This window comes from Phoca vitulina, unplaced genomic scaffold (genome assembly GCF_004348235.1).
Source record: "Phoca vitulina isolate PV1807 unplaced genomic scaffold, GSC_HSeal_1.0 scaffold22, whole genome shotgun sequence".
In the NCBI taxonomy this organism is placed as follows: Eukaryota; Metazoa; Chordata; class Mammalia; order Carnivora; family Phocidae; genus Phoca; species Phoca vitulina.
The window spans coordinates 26,224,288-26,243,796 of NW_022589725.1; positions in this window are offsets into that span (position 1 = coordinate 26,224,288).

Below are 19,509 nucleotides of genomic sequence, written 5' to 3' on the forward strand. Positions count from 1 at the left end.
GCCCCACATCGGGCTCCCTGCTCAGCAGGAAGCCTGCTTCTCCCTCCCCCACTTCCCCTGCTTGTGTTCCTGCTCTCGCTATCTCTCTCTCTCTGTCAAATAAATAAATAAAATCTTAAAAAAAAAAAAAAGAAGTGGATTTAAAAAAAAAAAAAGACTTTTTGCTTGGCCAAATTACTGTGGGCTTATATCCATATTTAATCAGTGTGTCTCCATTCAGGCTGACCTTAAACTGAAAAGAAAGATGAATGGACAGTTTATGGTTAAAGGTAGCTAAAAGATGGTGTACTGGCCTGGGAGTTAGGAGTTCTGAGGTTTCCGTTCCTTAGGCTGCCATTTGTTTTATGACTTCATCTTATGTGTTCTGGCCTTTGGTTTCATCACATGGCAAATAAAGGGAGCAGGAATTTATTGAATGCCAATTATGTACTGTTCCTTTTTTTTTTTTAAGATGTAGATTAAAATGTAGAAGGAGGCAAGAGGTTGTGAAAAATATCATCTGTCCTGGAGGCACTGACTTTGAAGGCAAACTCTTAAGATAGCCTCCATCCTCCTACTCTGTCCAAAAATATATACTCTTTTGCTGCTTCCATGTGTTTTTTGTTTGTTTTTTGTTTTTTAGTTTCCTGCTTTTATCAGCTGCCTAAAATTCTGCCAGTTGGAGGTGAACTTAAAGTAATATGTACCGCCTCTAGAAAGATTAAGAGTTACTACAGACTGCTTTCCTTCTTTGTTACCTAAAGAAGATTAGCTGTAATAAAGGGATGGCTGTCCTGGTTGGAGGGGAAGGAAGACAGGCAGTTTTTAGCCTGATGCCCTTTAGGCTGTGATAGGAAAGGAGGGGCTGATTCTTGCCGCAGAGAGGACTCAGGGAGGAGGAACCAGTGCAGTCTAATGTTGAAGGGCCACACCGGGGTTCCATCTTGGCTTTGCCACGTGACTGTAGACAAATCATTAAATCTTCCTGAGTTTATTAGCTCAGTGTCTGACTCATAGTAAGAACTCAGTGAATGGTAGCTGATATTATTAAGATGAGGGCATCTGAGCACCTGGAAAAAAAAGGGACATCAAGAAATAGAAGAAGAGTGCGCAAAGGGAGGTGGGCAGGTAGGAGACAGCCAATGACCACTTTTTCACGCTTGTCTAAATTTCCCTTTGGAGTGGTTCTGTAGCCAGGACATGGGGAAGGAGGTGGGCAAGTAGGAGATTTTCTTGTTGATTTTTTTTTTTCTGTTGTCCTGTTTTTCATAGCCTCATGGTTCCCAGGATTTAGAATTTAGTTGAGTTCTAGTAGATGCTTAGGTTGTTTTGTGTTTCCTTCTGTTTTGTGGGCAAGTCTGTGAATCTAATGCTGTATATGAAAAAATCTCTTCAGATTGTAAACAGCTGGCCTGAAAATGAACTCCAGTAGCATATCCACACCGTCATATCAAAGAACTTTGTTTTTCTGTTTTTGTGAGAGGATATGAGATGTTCCCTAGTGGAGAACAGGGGAGATTGGATTTGGAATCAGGTTTCCCAGGCTCTGCCATTTACTTGTGTACCCAGGTGAAAGCAACAATAACAACAAATCCAACCTTTTATAGTATGAACAGCTCCCAGCTGAAAGTGACTGCAATACATAATTATTCCATGGAACAGTTTAATCCAGGAATTTTAACCTGTCAAGACTTAAGGTACCTCATTCACTCACTCATTCATTCATTCATTTGCTCATTCATTCATGCACTGTATACAAATTCATTGAACACCCCTATAAAAAAAAGTTAGCAGGAATAGATGATCCACCAAACCACCTCCAACTATGCTATTTGTGATTTAACCTTAGAATGTATTAAACTTCTTTTAAGTCTTAGAAACATTCTTGATTATTTTTCTTCCATTCAACATTTTTCATGAGAATGAAGTCTTCAAATTTGAGTGAAAAACAAACAAGCAAAAAGACCCAGCTCAGGTTTTTGGTATATTAAATGCCTTGGGCTATCATAGTTGAGAATTTTTTAGTTGCAAGTAATTGAAAGTCCAAGCCGTACTATCTAATCAACAATTGGAATCTACTGGTTCATATAACTGAGAAGTTCAAATGTATGGTCTAGCTTCAGGTAAAGCTTGATACAGTGACTTAAAATGTGTCAACAAAATTACAGGTTCTCTCTGGCTCATAGTGTTCTGCCTTTTTCAGTGTTGGCAGCCTCTTTAGGCTATATGCAGTGGACCTTTGGCAGCTCCAGGCTTTTCCCTTAGGCAGTAACAGTTCCGCATATCACATTCCCATGTTACGGTGTTCAAGGGAAGAGAGGCCACCTCCAGAAGCTCCTGCATATAACCCTGTGATTCAGTTTCTCTCATTCCTGAACCTGTTACAGGAAGGTGGGGGAGGGGGGCTATGTCAGTGAGCGTAAGCCCCCTGGAATAGCTGTAGATAGGGTCCACCCTCCTCAAACACATGGCTGAAAATGGAGGCATGGCTCAGAGTAGGATTGGGCACTGTTAGTTTGAGAAGGAAGGGGTGGATGCTGGAGATTAGCATTTTCAGAGGACTTGGCATGCTGAAACTCGGGCATGTTTTATAAATTTATAAACTTGAAGCTGCTCTTTTTCTTTTCTTTCCCTTTCTTTCTTTCTTTTTTTTTCTTTAAGCCAGATTTTCTGTTTAAATTGCCAAAACATCTTTAAAAGATTTTCTATTTGTAGACCCTCTCAAGTCTAGCCCAGTTTTTTTCCTGTCAACAGGTAGTGATGCATGTCAGGGCATATCAGTACTACATCTTAACATGAGCCTATGGGATGTTAATGAAATAGAGAGAGAGTGCACATTCAGCTATCTGTAATTCTGTGAAGTCAGGCCAGATGCTTAATGCACCAGTTAGAAACTGTACCACATCTTTCTGAACAATTCCAAAGGGTACTGGAGAAATAATTAGATTTTAGCAGGTCACAGATGCCTTAGAATACTAAAAGGTTTTAAAATGCTATATTAAATTGTTCTTCTGCTATTTGCCTTTTATTAGTCAACACTTAAGATGTACCTAAAAACAATCATATATCCCTTTTAAGTATATTTCCAAAACATACTGCACTGGAGTGAGATCTGTCATTACAGGACTTGAAATAAAAATCAAAGCAAAATCAGAGTGGTTATTTCCCTGCCTGACTGCTTGTCTGCCCACCCTCTGGAACACCCTTCTTTCCCTCTACTCTGAGTTGGACTGTTATACTTCAGGGACGGGGAAAAAGGGGATTTAAAACAGCAACAACACTAACCACCACCTGAGAAAAAAACACCTCTTCGGCCTCTCAGGAAAGAAAAGAGGAACTGGGGTTCAGAACAGGTTAGCACTTAGACAAAAGTGATGGGGGGAGGCAGCTGGCAAAACTGAAAGCCTGCGGATCCCTACTTTCTTCCATCTTCAGTGCTTTCCTGTATGGCCTGTGTGTAAATGGTGCACTGTGCAACTCCCGCTCATGTAGGGCACCTTGACCCCTTCCTACTCCCAGGGTCCTGTCATCTTTCTCTCTTTGTTTTAAAATGCAAAAAAGAGATTTTTTTTTTTTTTAAATGGACCTTGGGAAAAAACAGAGACTTGGACTAAGCAGAGTGACTGAATTCTCCCTCTGATACTTACTTTATGTGTGGCCCTGGGAAAAGAACTTCAGTTCTTTGAGCCCTAGTTCTCTCATTTATGAGGATGAAGATAGGGGACCCTCATTTAACTATTATGGACTTCAATAAAGTGGTGCATTATAAGAGTTCATTACTAAATCTGAGAATGCACTTACCAAGACAGAGCTAAAACCTCTGGATAGTTGCTTTTTATCTTCATGGTGATGAGTGGGGCCAGGATCCGTTCAAAAGGCACAATCCATTAATGTTCAATTGAGCTGTGTGTTTTAACAGTTTATCTTTGGGAATGAAACAATTGGAGAAATGCTTCTGCCTACTGTCCTGGATGCTCAGACCTTCAGATAACAGTATCTAAGGCTGGTTCTGAGACTTAATTTCAACCAAAGAACAAATTCTTTATCCTTGGAAATTATTAGTATAGAACATAGCTTTGGATGAATGGCTAACAGTTAATAAGAGCAGATGAGTGTATGTCTAATTATTGAAATGGGTATTTACAAAATATCATACAAGTGCATTGCCTGGAGCTGTGTGATTCTCTTTAACAGCTCGCTATTGCTATTAGTCTTGACCAAAGCTGTCGTCACTTGCAAACCATCTTATTATTTCACTGTTTCTGGAGTATTGGTGCTAATTTTAGGTACACAAATAGACCTTCTGAAAGGAAGATTTCCTGAAATTGTTGTCAGATTTTTCTTATTTCTGGAAACCAGCACTGTTTGAGATTATCTTTTTTAAGAATTGCTGTTTCCCTACAGTCCAGATTACTTAGGTACATAAACATGTTTAATGTTGAAAGAACGTGGTTAAAGTAGAATCAAAGCCTGTTTTATATCTGTTTTATAAATGACTATGGAAACTGCATGCACCTCATTGGCACCATCTAGGAGAAACAGATTTACTGCGATTAGTATTTCTTTTCACTTGGGAACTGGTATGAATCAATTATTTGCAAGATTTTTTAGAGGATCAAGTATTCTCAATTCATTAGGTTTGGACTAAGTGAATGTTTTACAGTGTCATCTATTCCAAAAAAAAGTACGTTAGAACTAAGTCACACTTACCATTTGGAAAATTTCTATAAAATATAAATCTGTTTAAACTTTCAGAGCATGATTCATGATAAATAAAGATGAAACTATGTCTATAGTTTCCTGTGCTTCACTTCCTTCAGACTATAAGTGATTAACCTTAAATTGGGGGAATTTAAAAGCATTTTATAATTCTTTCATTAGTTAAGTTTTTATTCTTTTTGTTTGACATTTAAAATATATTAGTGCTACAAATTTGCAGATGGTTTACTAGGTTCGTATGTGTTTAAAAATTAAAATCTAGACAAGTCTTATTAGAAGTCTACAAATATTGCCAAAAATTATTTATACTTTAGTGAGTTTTTATTCTTAATAAGTTGTTTTTAAAAACAAAGGTAGAATTAAGTATTTTAAAAAGCATTACATTTAAACTCAATCATTTTTGTTTGGGAGAAAGCTGAGAAGCTTTTTGGTAGTTGTTTAATTGCCGTGTTTACACAGAGACGATATAGGGCTGTTTGACTCCCTTCCCAAGCAGCCCCTCTTTGTTTTCCTCAGTAGCCCAGGGAACAGACTTGTCACTCTCAAGTGCCCCCATGTAATTCTGTCCTCCCCTTCTTCCCCAGGGCAAGCCAGAAATAAGCTTATCAGATCATATCTTACTGACAAAGAGCAAAGCTTGTTGGCTGACTAAAGAAGAGGAAAAGACAAGTAAAATATAAATGACAGGTTTGATACCAAAAATGCTAGGTTAACATTGGTTTTTCAGTAGCCAAACTTTTTTTGAAAGTAGGATTTACATCTTTTTAAAACATTTGACTTTTACTTTATGTACAATTTTAAGCGCCATAAAAATTAAAAATTTTACCCATATCTTTTACATTGTAAGTGAAGTTAGCATCATCATTATCCTTGTTGTTGGCATTGTTATTATTTGTTCCTTGTAAACAAATCTATCTTATATTTGGAAGTGGTTAAAGAAAACATCTTGCATCTTATGTGCTTCCAGCATAGTTTTCTAACAGAAAGTAGAAATAGCTTCCTGATAGAAAGTGGAAATATTAGAAATGTAGGAATAAATTATTTTAAGTGTTAAGTAATTATAAGGAATTTTTATATCATATCCATATCCTGTTTTCTTGACTACACATTAAGGGGCGCCTGGGTGGCTCAGTCGTTAAGCGTCTGCCTTCGGCTCAGGTCATGATCCCAGGGTCCTGGGATCGAGCCCCGCATCAGGCTCCCTGCTCCGCGGGAAGCCTGCTTCTCCCTTTCCCCTCCCCCTGCTTGTGTTCTCTCTCTCGCTGTGTCTCTCTCTGTCAAATAAATAAATAAAATCTTTAAAAAAAAAAATTAAAAAAAAATAAAAAGTTGATAAGGAACTTTCATATTTATATCCTTTCTTCTTGACTAACCAATATTATCATCTCCATCGAATACTGGCTGGTATCTACTAATTGCATAGCAGGTGCCAGTCCAGAAGCTTGTTTTGGGCACGCTGAAGATAGTATTAAGGTGGTCTCTCTGGTTCTAAGAGAAGCAGATGCTATTCAGGCTCAGAGGGGTTGCAATTTTTAATGCACTTGATCCAACTCACTAGCATCCTCTTTGTTTCGTTTAGATTGGTTTTATTTCCAACTAAGTTGAGGTTTTCCCAAAGCTCCAGTTCTAAGTTTACAGGAGAGTCCATGAGACTCCCAAGTCTTTATTCTGCATCCAGGATTGTACTCCCTTGACTGAGGAAGGGTCTTCTCTACATGGCAAGGAAATCATCTGCTTTAGGAGGTTGAAAGCTGACACTTACCGAGAAGGCTAGAATGGCCCAACTAAGCCATGACCATTAAAGAGGGATATGTGTGTGAGGCCACACGTCACAGTCAAATCAGCAATATATCCATTAGGAATGTGGGGCAGCTTTCAGAGACAGGGATATTGGCCTGTATTTTTTTTTTTAATTGGTACCAATTATATATATTTTTTAATTGGTACCAATAATACCAAACCTTGTCTGGTTTTGGTAATAAGATAATGCTAGCTTTTAAAAATTAGTTTGGGCTTGTTTCCTCTCTTTGTTTTTTTGGAAGAGTTTGAGAAGGATAGGTATTAAATCTTTCTTGAATGTTTGGTAGAATTCACCAGTGAAGCTGTCTGGTTCTGGACTCCTGTTCTGGAGAAGTTTTTAATTACTGATTCAATATCCTTGCTAGTAATTGGTCTATTCAAATTTTCTCTTTCAAGAGCCTGTCTTCAAAGATTGTTTCCAGGAATTTATCCATTTCTTCCAGGTTGACCAATTTGTTGACACTTAATTGTTTATAGTAGTCTCTTATGATCCTTTTTATTTCTTTGGTGTCAGTTGTAACATACTCTCTTTTATTTCAGATATTATTTATTTGAGCCCTCTCTCTCTATGTTTCTTTTGAAGGGCAGGGAAACTTCTCCTGGGAACTTACCCCATTTGGCTTTTTCTCCTATCTCATTGGTTAAAATTGAATCACATGTTAATGCCTAAATTGATTACTTACTTACAAAGCTAGACAAGACCATGATGATTGGCTGAGGGACAGGACCAGTTTCCCTCAAAGAATGTTATTGAGAGGAAGAAGGTACCTGAACAAAATATGCTGTTAGGAAGGAAGCAGGAAAGTGGATGGGGTGTAGGCAATCAGCAGTGTCTGCTGTATTTCTAAAGTGGTTGTTACATTCCTGTTAGTAACATGTGAGTCCTTAATCGTCGGGGCTTTTGTTTGTTTCTGCCAATTTAATGAGCATAAAATGGCACTCTTTGTTGTATTCTTTGGCATTTTTGTTCTCAGTGGGTTATACACCTTTTCAGACATTTATAGGCCCTTTGGGTTTTCTCTTGTGTGAAATGCCTGATTTATGTTCTTTGTCTTATATTCTCCTGAGTTATTTGTGTTTTTCTTACAGATTTGTAGCAGTTTTAAAAATATGTTCCTAATAATAATTGTAAAGTTGTGTTGGAAGTGTCTTCTGCCAATGTATGGCTTGTCTTTTTATTTCTGTTTTAATAAAAAGAAATATTTTTGTAACTTAAAAATTTGTATTTTTTGTATCATTCAGAAAATCATTTTTTATAGCAGGGGCATACAGACACTATTTTAAAGTAGTCTTTATCTTATTGAATTTTAAGTGGATATCAACCTTTTATATAGTGTGTACTAGCAGTTTCTAAAGTGATGTGGGGACTCTTCCACAGGATCTGTAAGATCAAAACTATTTTTTTAAAGATTTTATCTATTTGACACAGAGAGAGCACACAAGCAGGGGGAGCAGCAGAGGGAGAGGGAGAAGCAGGCTCCCCACTCAGCAGGGAGCCCGATGTGGGACTCAATCCCAGGACCCTGGGGTCATGACCTGAGCCAAAGGCAGCCGCTCAAGCATCTGAGCCACCCAGGCACCCCAAGATCAAAACTATTTTTATGGTAGTATTAAGATGTTATATGTCTTTTTCACTCTTACTCTTTTATACATGTAGAGTCTCACAGAGACTACATGACCTCTGATATCACAGCAAATTGAAAATGCCAAAGCAAAACTAGAAACCCAGTTTGTCTTTTATGTCAGGCATTAAAGTGATTTGCAGAGATGTAAAACAGTGCTGTCTTCTGAATAAATCTTTTCTTTGTTTGAAAAATAGTTTCTACCCCCCCCAACAAAATACGCTTTTTAATGTAGATGTATATTGGATTATTATTATTTTACTTATTTTTTATTTTTTAAAGATATTTATTTATTTGAGAGAGAGCACGCAAGAGAGATCACAAGCAGGGGGGAGGGGTAGAGGGAGAAGCAGATTCCTCTCTGAGCAGGGAGCCCGATGCGGGACTTGATCCCAGCACCCTGGGATCATGACCTGAGCTGAAGGCAGATGCTTAACTGACTGAGCCACCCAGGCACCCTGTATTATTGTTATTTTAAAATGAATTTATAAATTAAAGCTTTGTTTTAATTTCTAACGTATTAAACATTGAGAAATATGACTTACATAAATAAAAGCTCTTTGGAGAACTCAATATTTTTTAAGAATATAACAGAGTCCTGAAAACAACTTTGTGAACTGTTGCTATATATGACCAGTAATTTTTAATTCATAAATGTCCTTACCTCGTGGCCATGTGTCAAAAATTAGAACATTTATTTCACCGTCCTTGGGAAAATATGATTTGGAAGACAGTTCTGTTCTCATGTAGTAGTTAAAGTAAAGATAATTAATTAGAATTATCTATAATTTTTATTACCCATCTATTGCAATCATCCATTAGCCCATGGGTACTGTAAAATTACAGAAAGAACATAAGTTTTGGTGTCTGATAGATCTGGATACTCTGTAGTTTAACCTAGTCAGTCAGTCTGTCTAAATCTCAGCTTCTTGGGGCGCCTGGCTGGCTCATTTGGTTAAGCATCTGCCTTCGACTCAGGTCATGGTCCTAGGGTTCTGGGATCATGCTCCCCATCAGGCTCCCTGCTCAGTGAGGGAGACTGCTTCTCTCTCTCCTTCTGTCTCTGCTCCTGTGCTCTCTTGCTCACTCTCTCTCCCAAATAAATAAATAAATAATAGAAATCTTTAAAAAATAATAAATCTCAGCTTCTGGAACTGGGTTCAGAAGAAAAAAAAATACTCCATTTTTAGTGTTGTCATGCAGATTAAACGTTTATATAGGGCCTAAATAGTTGCCGAGAACAAAGTTGGTGCTAAATGAAAAGTAGCTGCTGCTATGTTAGTATATTGTTTTAGAATGTATTATATCAATTACTATGTTCTCAAGATCATTTTGAAACCGTATATATGTAATCAATAAAATGAAAGTTAAAGATACTATTCATTACCTATCACATTACAGAATGATATTTTAAATGTTAAGTAATGTGGAACAGAGTGCGGTGTAATTCTGTGACTGGGAGTATAACACAGTAACTTTCTGGAACTATGTATCAAGGACCTTAATGATCCATATATTTTTAACTAATTTCTGCTCTAGGAAGCTATCTCTCTCTCTCTTTTTTTTTTAAGATTTTATTTATTTGTTTGAGAGAGAAAGAGAGACGGAGAGAGAGAGAGAGAGTGAACCAGCAGGGGGAGGGGCAGAGGGAGACAGACTTCCTGCTGAGTGCAGAGCCTGACACTGGGCTGGATCCTAGGACCCCGAGATCATGATCTGAGCTGAAATCAGGAGTCGGACACTTAAGCGACTGAGTCACCCAGGTGCCCCTCTAGGAAGCTATCTTAAGGAAATTGTAAGAATGATGTTCATTGCAGAATTACTTATAATAGGAAAGAAAATGGAATCAATCAGTTGTCCATCAATAAAATGTGAATTATGCTATATCTATGGAGATGATCCTTTGCAACCATTTAAAAATGTTTTCAGAAGTTTTTATGAATGACACGGGAATAAGTTGATTATATAATTGTGAGAAAATCAGGATATAAAAATGTCTATATATTTCAGTGATATTGAAAACAAAATAGAAATAGGAAAAGAATAGAGAGGAAGGAAATATATAAAAATGTTAACAGTGGTTATCACTTATCTGAGCTTTACAGGTTTTTTTTTTTTTTTAGAGTAAATATGTATTTTTTTTCAATATCAAAGTTTTATTTAAAAAAAAAGTCTTTGGTAAAGATTAGCTATTTTCCATCCCAGCCTTAGGATCACTGGGGTTGGAGGGGATTCTTTTATGATGATAAAATCTCTGATCAGTGTTGGGGAGGGAGTAGTCCATTTGGTTGTATGTCTTTCTCATTAGGAAGAGCAGTATGTGGCTGAGCAGGGCCTGAGGCAGAGGATACTGATTCAGCTGCACCTCAAGAACAACTATTGGATCTTAATTAAGTGGAATGTTCTGATTGCCCAGTGTTGTGGCTGAGGGCCTTGACTTTGTAGCCAGACCTCTGGTTCATAGCTCAGTTCTGCTACTTGTCCTAGCTGAGCTAATTTGTGGATGAATTAATCTTTTTTTCCCAGTATAATTTTTTTTTATTATGTGATGTTAATCACCATACATTACATCATTAGTTTTTGATGTAGTGTTCCATGATTCATTGTTTGTGTATAACACCCAGTGCTCCATTCAGTACATGCCCTCTTTAATACCCATCACTAGGCTAACTCATCCTCCCACCACCCTCCCCTCTAGAACCCTCAGTTTGTTTTTCAGAGTGCATCGTCACTCATGGTTCGTCTCCCCCTCCAATTTCCCCCCCTTCATTCTTCCCCTCCTGCTATCCACAGGTACAGATCTGTGATTCATCAGTCTTACACAATTCACAGTGCTCACCATAGCACATACCCTCCCCAATGTCTATCACCCAGCCACCCCATCCCTCCCACCCCTCCACCACTCCAGCAACCCTCAGTTTGTTTCCTGAGATTAAGAATTCCTCATATCAGACGATGGACTCTGAAAAACAAACTGAAGGTTCTAGAGGGGAGGGGGGTGGGAGGATGGGTTAGCTTGGTGATGGGTATTAAAGAGGGCACGTTCTGCATGGAGCACTGGGTGTTATGCACAAACAATGAATCATGGAACACTACATCAAAAACTGATGATGTAATGTATGGTGATTAACATAACAAAAAAGAAAAAAAAAGAATTCCTCATATCAGTGACGTCATATGGTACATGTCTTTCTCTGACTTATTTTGCTCAGCATAATACCCTCTAGTTCCATCCACGTCGTTGCAAATGGCAAGATTTCATTCCTTTTGATGGCTGCATAATATTCCATTGTGTATATATACCACAGCTTCTTTATTGTGGATGAATTATTTAACCTGTGTGTTCTTGCATGAATATCACCACTTGTAAATTGGGAGTAATAATGTTCTCTTTGCCATGGGGTTTTTGCAAGAATTAACTAATTAAAACCCTTATTAACAGTCAGTGTTACCCCATAATGAATTCTTACTATTTCAGTTATTATAGCTCTTACCATTAGTTGAAGTAGTTAATTATTGCCTCATAACCACCCCAAAACTTAGTGCCCTAAAATAAAAACAAACGTGTATCTTGTTCATGAATCTCAGTAATTAAGAGTTCATCTCTGTCCACGTGGCATCAGCTGGGGTGGCTCACCTGAGGGCTGTGGGAATGTACTTTCAAGATGGTTCACTTCCTCTAAAAGTGGTCCACTTGCTCCTGACTTCCTCTAAAAGCTCAGCCAGGGCTGTGTGCCCCAGGCCTCTCTTCTTCCCCAAGTGGGCTTCTTGGACTGCACAGGCTTCTTCAAGGCATGATGGTGGGGTTCTAAGAGTAAGCATCTCAAGAGAAACAGGTGGAAGTGTATCACATTTTAAAAAACTTGTTCTCAGTAGTCACTTACTATTATTTTAATTAGTCAAAAATCCATCCAGATTTAAGAGGAAGGAACATAGACACCGACCTCTCCACGGGAGGGGTGTTAAAGTCACATTGTAAGAAGAGTATGAGACCTGGGACATACTGTTGCAGCCATCATTGAGAAATACAGTTTTCCACAGTAATAGTCTACTGACCTTTTAGATAACATAAATTCTTGGCTTTCTCAACCACCACCAGCAGCAGTCTGGTGTGGTGTATCAAAATCTGGTATCAAAACAATCTTAGGGACGCCAGGGTGGCTCAGTCGGTTAAGCACCTGCCTTCGGCTCAGGTCATGATCCTGGGACCCTGGGATCCAGTCCCACATCGGGCTCCTTGCTCAGTGGGGAGCCTGCTTCTCCCTCTACCTCTGCCTGCCGCTCCCCCTGCTTGTGCTCTCACTCTCTCTCTCTCTGACAAATAAATAAATAAAATCTTTAAAAAAAAATCTTAGTACTTTTTACAACATGCAGATTATGGGTGACTTTTAATTTCTTTTTAATACTTTTCTATATTTTCTGCTTTTTTTCAGTTTTGAACACTTACTACTATAATAAAAAAATTTAAATGAAAAGATTACCTATTTTTAGGCTGTATAAAGATATTGTGTATTCTGTTAATACAGAATTTCTGTATAGAATTTCTTAAGTCAAAGTTGAAAATCTGTTACACTCCTTCTTTCTCAGTTTGGTCATATTTCTAGGAGCAGTGACCTCTGGAATGAAAGAAAAAGAAAAAAAATGATTCTATTCACAAATATTTCTAGGTTAAATCTAGGGTTCCTCAGGGCAAACTTCAGTTGCTAAATATAACTCATAAAACCATAAAATGTGATCCTCAGTGTGTTATCCTTACAATTGTGGGTTGCAAACAACTGAGGAGCTTCTGCTGGCTTTTCTGCTGGTGGACTTGGACAGAGAGCAATTTCTCTTCATCTGTCAAGAAAGGCACACAGTAAATATGTGAGTACATTTGATATTGATAAGATCCATGCAAATAAACTTACAAATAAGGCAGCACTCTTGAGATTTTGGGAAATGGCCAAAGAGGCCATTTTGTCCAAAACCTTTGCATCTGTGCTGATCTCACACAAAGCTATCTCTCTGACTTAAATGTGTCTTATTCTCAAAGATGCCAGGCATAGTTCTTTGAAATATTCAAGTTATCTTTGCAGCTGTAATATATTTCTTCCCCTAAAATGGGAAAATTGTTCATTTTAAAAAGCAAAGACCATTTCAGGTTTGAGGCACACAAAAAAAAGAATGAAATATGGAAGTAAAGGATCAGTTTCAAAGAGGAAAAATACAACAATTTAGTTTACTTTCAAGTGGCAGGTGTTGTTATATACATAGAAGACATAGTAAAGTACTCAGGTAAACAGTGGACTGAATGTCATACTGGGACTTAAAAGGCGTTAAGGCAACTTCTCAAGTACATTAATTTAGTCCTAGGGACAGTTTACAAAATAGCAGATTTTTGCTCAAATATAATTTTCATTTACTGAGCATGTATTATGTTCTAGGTCATTTCCTAAGCACTTTACTTACATTAATTCATTTGATTTACTCAACCACCCTGTGAGGTAGTTAATTCCATTATCATCTCCTCTTACAGCCTAGAGCAAAGTGGTTAAAAACTTGCCCAAGGTCACACAGTACTGTAATCAGTCAGGCTTCATATCCAGACTGACTGGCTCTAGCTATAAACCCAAGTTCTTACCCACTGTGCTCCTTATTGCCTTGCAGATGAGTTTTTTAAAAAGTTATAGTGCTTAGAAATTTTGCATTAGATGATTGTGCAGTAGTGCTTGGAAATTTTTGTTTTAGCTCAAGAGAATATAAGTAAGTATCTGCAGGAGATTCTTTCCGAGTTCACATGCAAAAACGAAAGGGGCAAGGCAGATCTCAGAAAGGGAGGTTAGGCAGTAAATTATTGAATTGCTCAAATTTCTTTACATCTGGAAGTCAAGTCTAATGTGTTCAGAATCTGGGCAAGGGCTTGATACCTTGCACTATTTGTAACAAGAATTTGGGCGAGTCACTTTGTCTCTCCTGGGGTTACTAAGAGCTGCCCCACCAGCCTCGAGGGGTTGTTAGAAAGGGCAAATGAATTACTGTGGTTATCAAATCTGGTTGCAAGCTATAAAGTCCTCATCTTCTGTTAAGTTACTGCTGTGATCAGGCATCCTTTGTTTTAGAAAGGCATTTCAGAAATACCTACTTCTAGGAAATCACATTTGGTAGTTTTCCCTATATTTGAGACAAGGTGTATCAAATGTTTAGCATGGTGCTTGTTTATGGTCACACTCAGTCGAGTCTTGCAATTATTACTTAATTCTAGCAGACGTCTTTGATTTGGGGGAGCAATAAAAGGAAAATATCTCCTGGACAGGACAGATGCTGCTGAACTAAGATCTGAAACATGTGTCTTTTTGGCCTTCCTTAATTGGCAGGGGCTGTAGTGTACTGAGGACATTTGGGAAATCTAATTCACATTTTCAGTTTTCAGTAATAATAATTGCTCTCATTTATACTACCTATTTTGTACACTTGTGCCAAGGCTGATCTCTTCGTGGTGGCTCTCTGAGGATGGTTAAGTATTCTGAAGTCACATCCAGGTTTGATGAGATGGGGTGTTATGATCACTGTTTCCCAGGAGGGAGAAGTATTTGCCATCCCTGGACCATCCTATAAAGTTTTTCAGATACTTTTTTTTTTTTTTTAAGATTTTATTTATTTATTTGAGAGAGAGAGAGAAAGCATGCAGGGGGAGAGTGAGAGAGACAAGCAGACTGCACTGAGCAGGGAGCCTGATGTGGGGCTTGATCCCAGGACCCTGAGATCATGACCTGAGCCGAAGGCAGACGCCTAATTGACTGAGCCACCCAGGTGCCCCAATTTTTCAGATACTTTGATTCTACTTCTTAATCATACCCTCAGCTGTGGCCCTCCACCTTTGTCAGGGTTTATAGTGTTCCCTGATGATACAAGGAAATGGAGACTGTGACCCCTTTTCTACCATCTCTGTATTTTCCTCACTGGCACATGCTGTCAGGCTTTGTCTATCCCTTCTCAGGTCTCAGCCCTTGTCTTGAAATCTTGCATGGATCTGGACACATAATAGATGGCTCATATATTTTTTATGGAATTAAATTTTAGCAAATTAAAAATTCACTCCTAACTGATGTTTAAAGATAAAATCCTCAAACCTTAAAACTGGAGCTGTTAGCACTTCCCTGATTCTTCCGAAAGACCAGATATTTCAGTTTCTGTAGGTGGGAAGGATGCGCAGAGTAATTTAACTGCCTGATACGGTTCTCAGACCATTTTTGTCATAATGGTCTGAGGCCTAGGCAGCTGTCTATAAACTATGAAGGCTTCCTGAGCAGGATGCCAAAAAAAAAAAAGGAGCCAATAGCTAATCCAGTGACCATGGGGAAGAAGGGAGAAAAAAGCTCAGTAGATAGGAATGCATGCTTCTTTCCACTGCATCTTTCTGACATTTAGTCTTCTTTTGTTTTGTCCACAGCTCACCTTCACCTTTTATTTTCTTTGTGCATGCCCAGCACAAGTTTATTTTCTAGATCCTCTTTTTTGACACTGCTGATTTATCTGCACATTTCACTTCCTTTTCTAGCTGCTTAATAAAGGTCATGTTTATAACTTTAGTATTGATGATGTGCCCAGTAGGCCCAGGTGTCAGCTTCTGTAATGTCCAATAGAATCCCTTTCCACAAGACAAAATCCTAGGATTCCATTCTGGATTATCTGAGTTTTCATAGCTCCAAGTAATGACTTTTGGTCTGTAGAAATATATACTATGGTAATAATAACTTACTACATACTGGCCACTGTCATGAAATTGATCTTTTTAAAATGAACAATTTAGGGGTGCCTGGGTGGCTCAGTCGGTTAAGTGGCTGCCTTCGGCTCAGGTCATGATTGGGGCCCCCTCCCCACCGTCCCCAGGTCAGGCTCCCAGCTCAGCGGGGAGTCTGCTTCTCCCTCTACCTCTCTCCCTGCTTGTGTTCCCTCTCTTGCTCTCGCTGTGTCTCTCTCTGTCAAATAAATAAATAAAATCTTAAATAAATTAAAATGAACAATTTAATGGCATGTAGTACATTTACAGTGTTGTGCAATCACCACCTCCATTTAGTTGCAAAACATTTCATCACTTCAAAAGGAAACCCATACCCATTAAACAGTTATTCCACATTTCTCCCACCTCCCCCAGCTCCTGGCAACCACCAGTCTGCAATCTGTTTCTATGGATTTGCCAATCTGGATTTTTTACATAAATGGGATCATATGTTTTGTGTCTGGCTCCTTTTGGTTATCATTCATGTTTTTGAGGTTCATATACTAACATATATCAGTACTTCACTCTTTGTTTTATGACTGAATAATATTCCTTTGTATATATATATGCCAAACTTTGTTTATTCATTCATCTGTTGGTGAACATTTGGGTAATTTCTCCTTTTTTTTTTGCTGTTATGAATAATGCTTCTATAAACATTAGTATATAAGTTTCTGTGTGGACATAGTTTTCATTTCTTTTGGGTATATACCGAGCAGTAGAATTGCCGTGTTGTCATAATTCTATGTTTAACTTTTTCAGGAGCCACAGTTTGTACCGTTTTACGTTCCCACCAGCATTGCATGATGGTTCCAGTTTCCCTACACCTTCGTCAACACTTGTTGTTTTACATTTTTGGTTATACCCATCCCAGTGTGTGTGAAATGGTATCTTATTGTGGTTTTAAATTGCATTTCCCTAATGACTCCTAATGTTGAGCATCTTTTCTTGTGCTTGTTTGCCATTTTATAGCTCTATAGAAATGTCTATCTAAGACTTCTGCATATTTTGATTGGATTATTTGCCTCTTTGTTTGTTGTTTTGACTTGCAAACATTTTGTCCCATTTTGTGGGTTGTCTTTTCAGTCTCTTGATATTCTTCTTTGATGCACAAAAGTTTCTAATTTTAATTTTGAGGAAGTCCAATTATATTTATTTTTTCTTTAATTGTTTGTGCTTTTGGTGTCATAGCTAACAATCTATTGCCAAATCCAAAGTTATGAAGATATACTCGTATAGTTTCTTCTAAGAGTTTTATAGATATCTTCTTTGGGTTCATTACTGGTGTATATAAACACATGATTTTTATATTGCTTTGTTAAATTCAGTTTTCAGCTCTAATAAATTTTTATATAGATTTCTTTTGGGATTTTCTATATATGTAAGATCATGTCATCTGCAAAGAGAGATGTTTTAGTACTTCTTTTCCAATTTGTATGCCTTTTATTTCTCTTACCTAGTTGCTCTGTCTAGAGCTTGTAGTACAATGTTGACTAGCTGTGGTGGTGCCTTCTGTAGGTTTTTCATAAATGCCCTTTATCATTTTGTGGAAGTTCCTTTTTATTTCGTTTTCTGACTTTTTTTTTTTTAAATCAAGAAACGGTGTTAGATTTTGTCAAATGCTTTTTCTACATCAGTTGAGATGATCATGGGTGGTTTTTTTCCTTTGTATTATTAATAGATATATCACATTGATTGATTTCCTTAAATTGAACCATTTATGTATTCCAGGGATAATCCCACTTGGTCATGGTGTATAATCCTTTTAATATACTATTGGTTTGGTTTGCTAGTATTTTATTGAGCATTTTTTGCATTCATAATGATAAAGCTATATTAATCTGTAGTTTTCATTTTGTATAGTGTCCTTGTCTGGCTTTGGTTTGAAGTAATCCTAGCCTTGCAGAAGGAGTTCACTTCGCTCCTCTTCTATTTCTTGAAAGAGGTTAAGGATTGGTGTTAATTGTTCTTTAAATGTTTGGTAGAATTCACCAGTGAAGCCATATGGTCCTGGGCTTTTCTTTGTTGGGAGGTTTTTCGTTACTGATTCAATCTCTTGTTATAGGTCTACTGAGATTTTCTCTTTCTTCTATAGTCAGTTTTGGTAGTTTGTGTGTTTCTAGAAACTTGTCCATTTAATCTAAGTTACCCAATTTGTTGGTACACAATTGTTCATAGTATCCTTTTATAATTATTTTTATTTCTCTAGGTTTGGTAATGATATCCCCACTTTAATTTCTGATTTTATTCACTTATTAGTCATCTTTCTCAGTCAAACTAAAAGTTTTTAATTGTGTTGATGTTTTCAAAGAACTAAATTTTAGTTTCATTGACTATTTTTCTATTCTCTATTTCACTTATCTAATCAGTGATCTTTATTATTTCCCTTATTCTGCTAGCTCTGGGTTTGGTTTGCTGTTCTTTTTATAGTTCCTTAAGATGTAAAGTTAGTTATTGATTTGAAATTTATCTTTTTTAAAAATTTCTTTATTTGAGTGAGAGTGAGAGAGAGCACAAGTTGGGGAGGAGGGGCAGGAGGAGAGGGAAAAGCAGACTCCCTGCTGAGCAGGGGCTCCGGGATCATGACCTGAGCCAAAGGCAGATGCTTAAATGACTAAGCCACCTAGGTGCTCCTGAAATTTATCTTTTTTTAATATATGCCTTTTCAGTGTAAATTTTCCTCTGAGCACTGCTTTCACTGCTTCCAAAATTTTTTATTATATTGTATTTTCATTTGTCTCTGAATATTTTTAAGTCTCTGTTGTGATTTCTTTTTTGACTTAGTGGTTGGTTAAGATGATGTTGTTTAATCTTGTATTTGTAAATTTTCCAGCTTGCTTTTGTCACTGATTTTTAGCTTCATTCCATTGTGGTTGGAGAAGATACTTTGTATGTTTCAATCTTTATAAATTATTGAGACTTGTTTTGGGCCTAATATTGTATATTTTGGAAGTGTTCCATGTGCACTTGAGAAGAATATTAATTCTGCTGTTGATGGTTGCACGTTCTATATATGTCTGGTAGGTCCAGTTTGAGTATAATGTTATTCAAAGCCTCTTATTTCCTTGTTGGCCTTATGTCTAGATGTTCTATTTATTGTTGAAAGTAGGATATTGAAATCTCCAACTACTACTGTTTAATTCTTTCAATTCTGTCAGTGTTTCCTTTGTATATTTTTGTTCTCTATTGTTAGGTGAATATATGTTCATTATTTCTTCTTGATGTATTGACCCTTTTTGTATCTATCACCTATCCATAATCTAGTTATCTATTGTTCTTCTTTGCGGCTTGTTACAATTTTTGACTTAAAGTCTATTTTTGTCTGATATTACTGTAACCATCTTAGCTCTCTTTTGGATACTACTTGCATGGAATATCCTTTTCTAGTATTTTCATTTTTAACCTATTTGTGTCTTTGGATCTAAAGTGAATCTCTTTAGAGATACAAACAGATGCTGTTTGTATTACGTGTTTTTTTTTTTTTTTCTTTTAATCTATCCTACCAAACTCTGACCTTTGATTGGGGAGTTAATCATTTATATTTATGGTAACTACTGATAGGGAAGGGCTTTCTTTTGCCATTTTGCTATTTGTTTTCTGTATGTCTGATAGCTCTTTTGTTCCTCATGT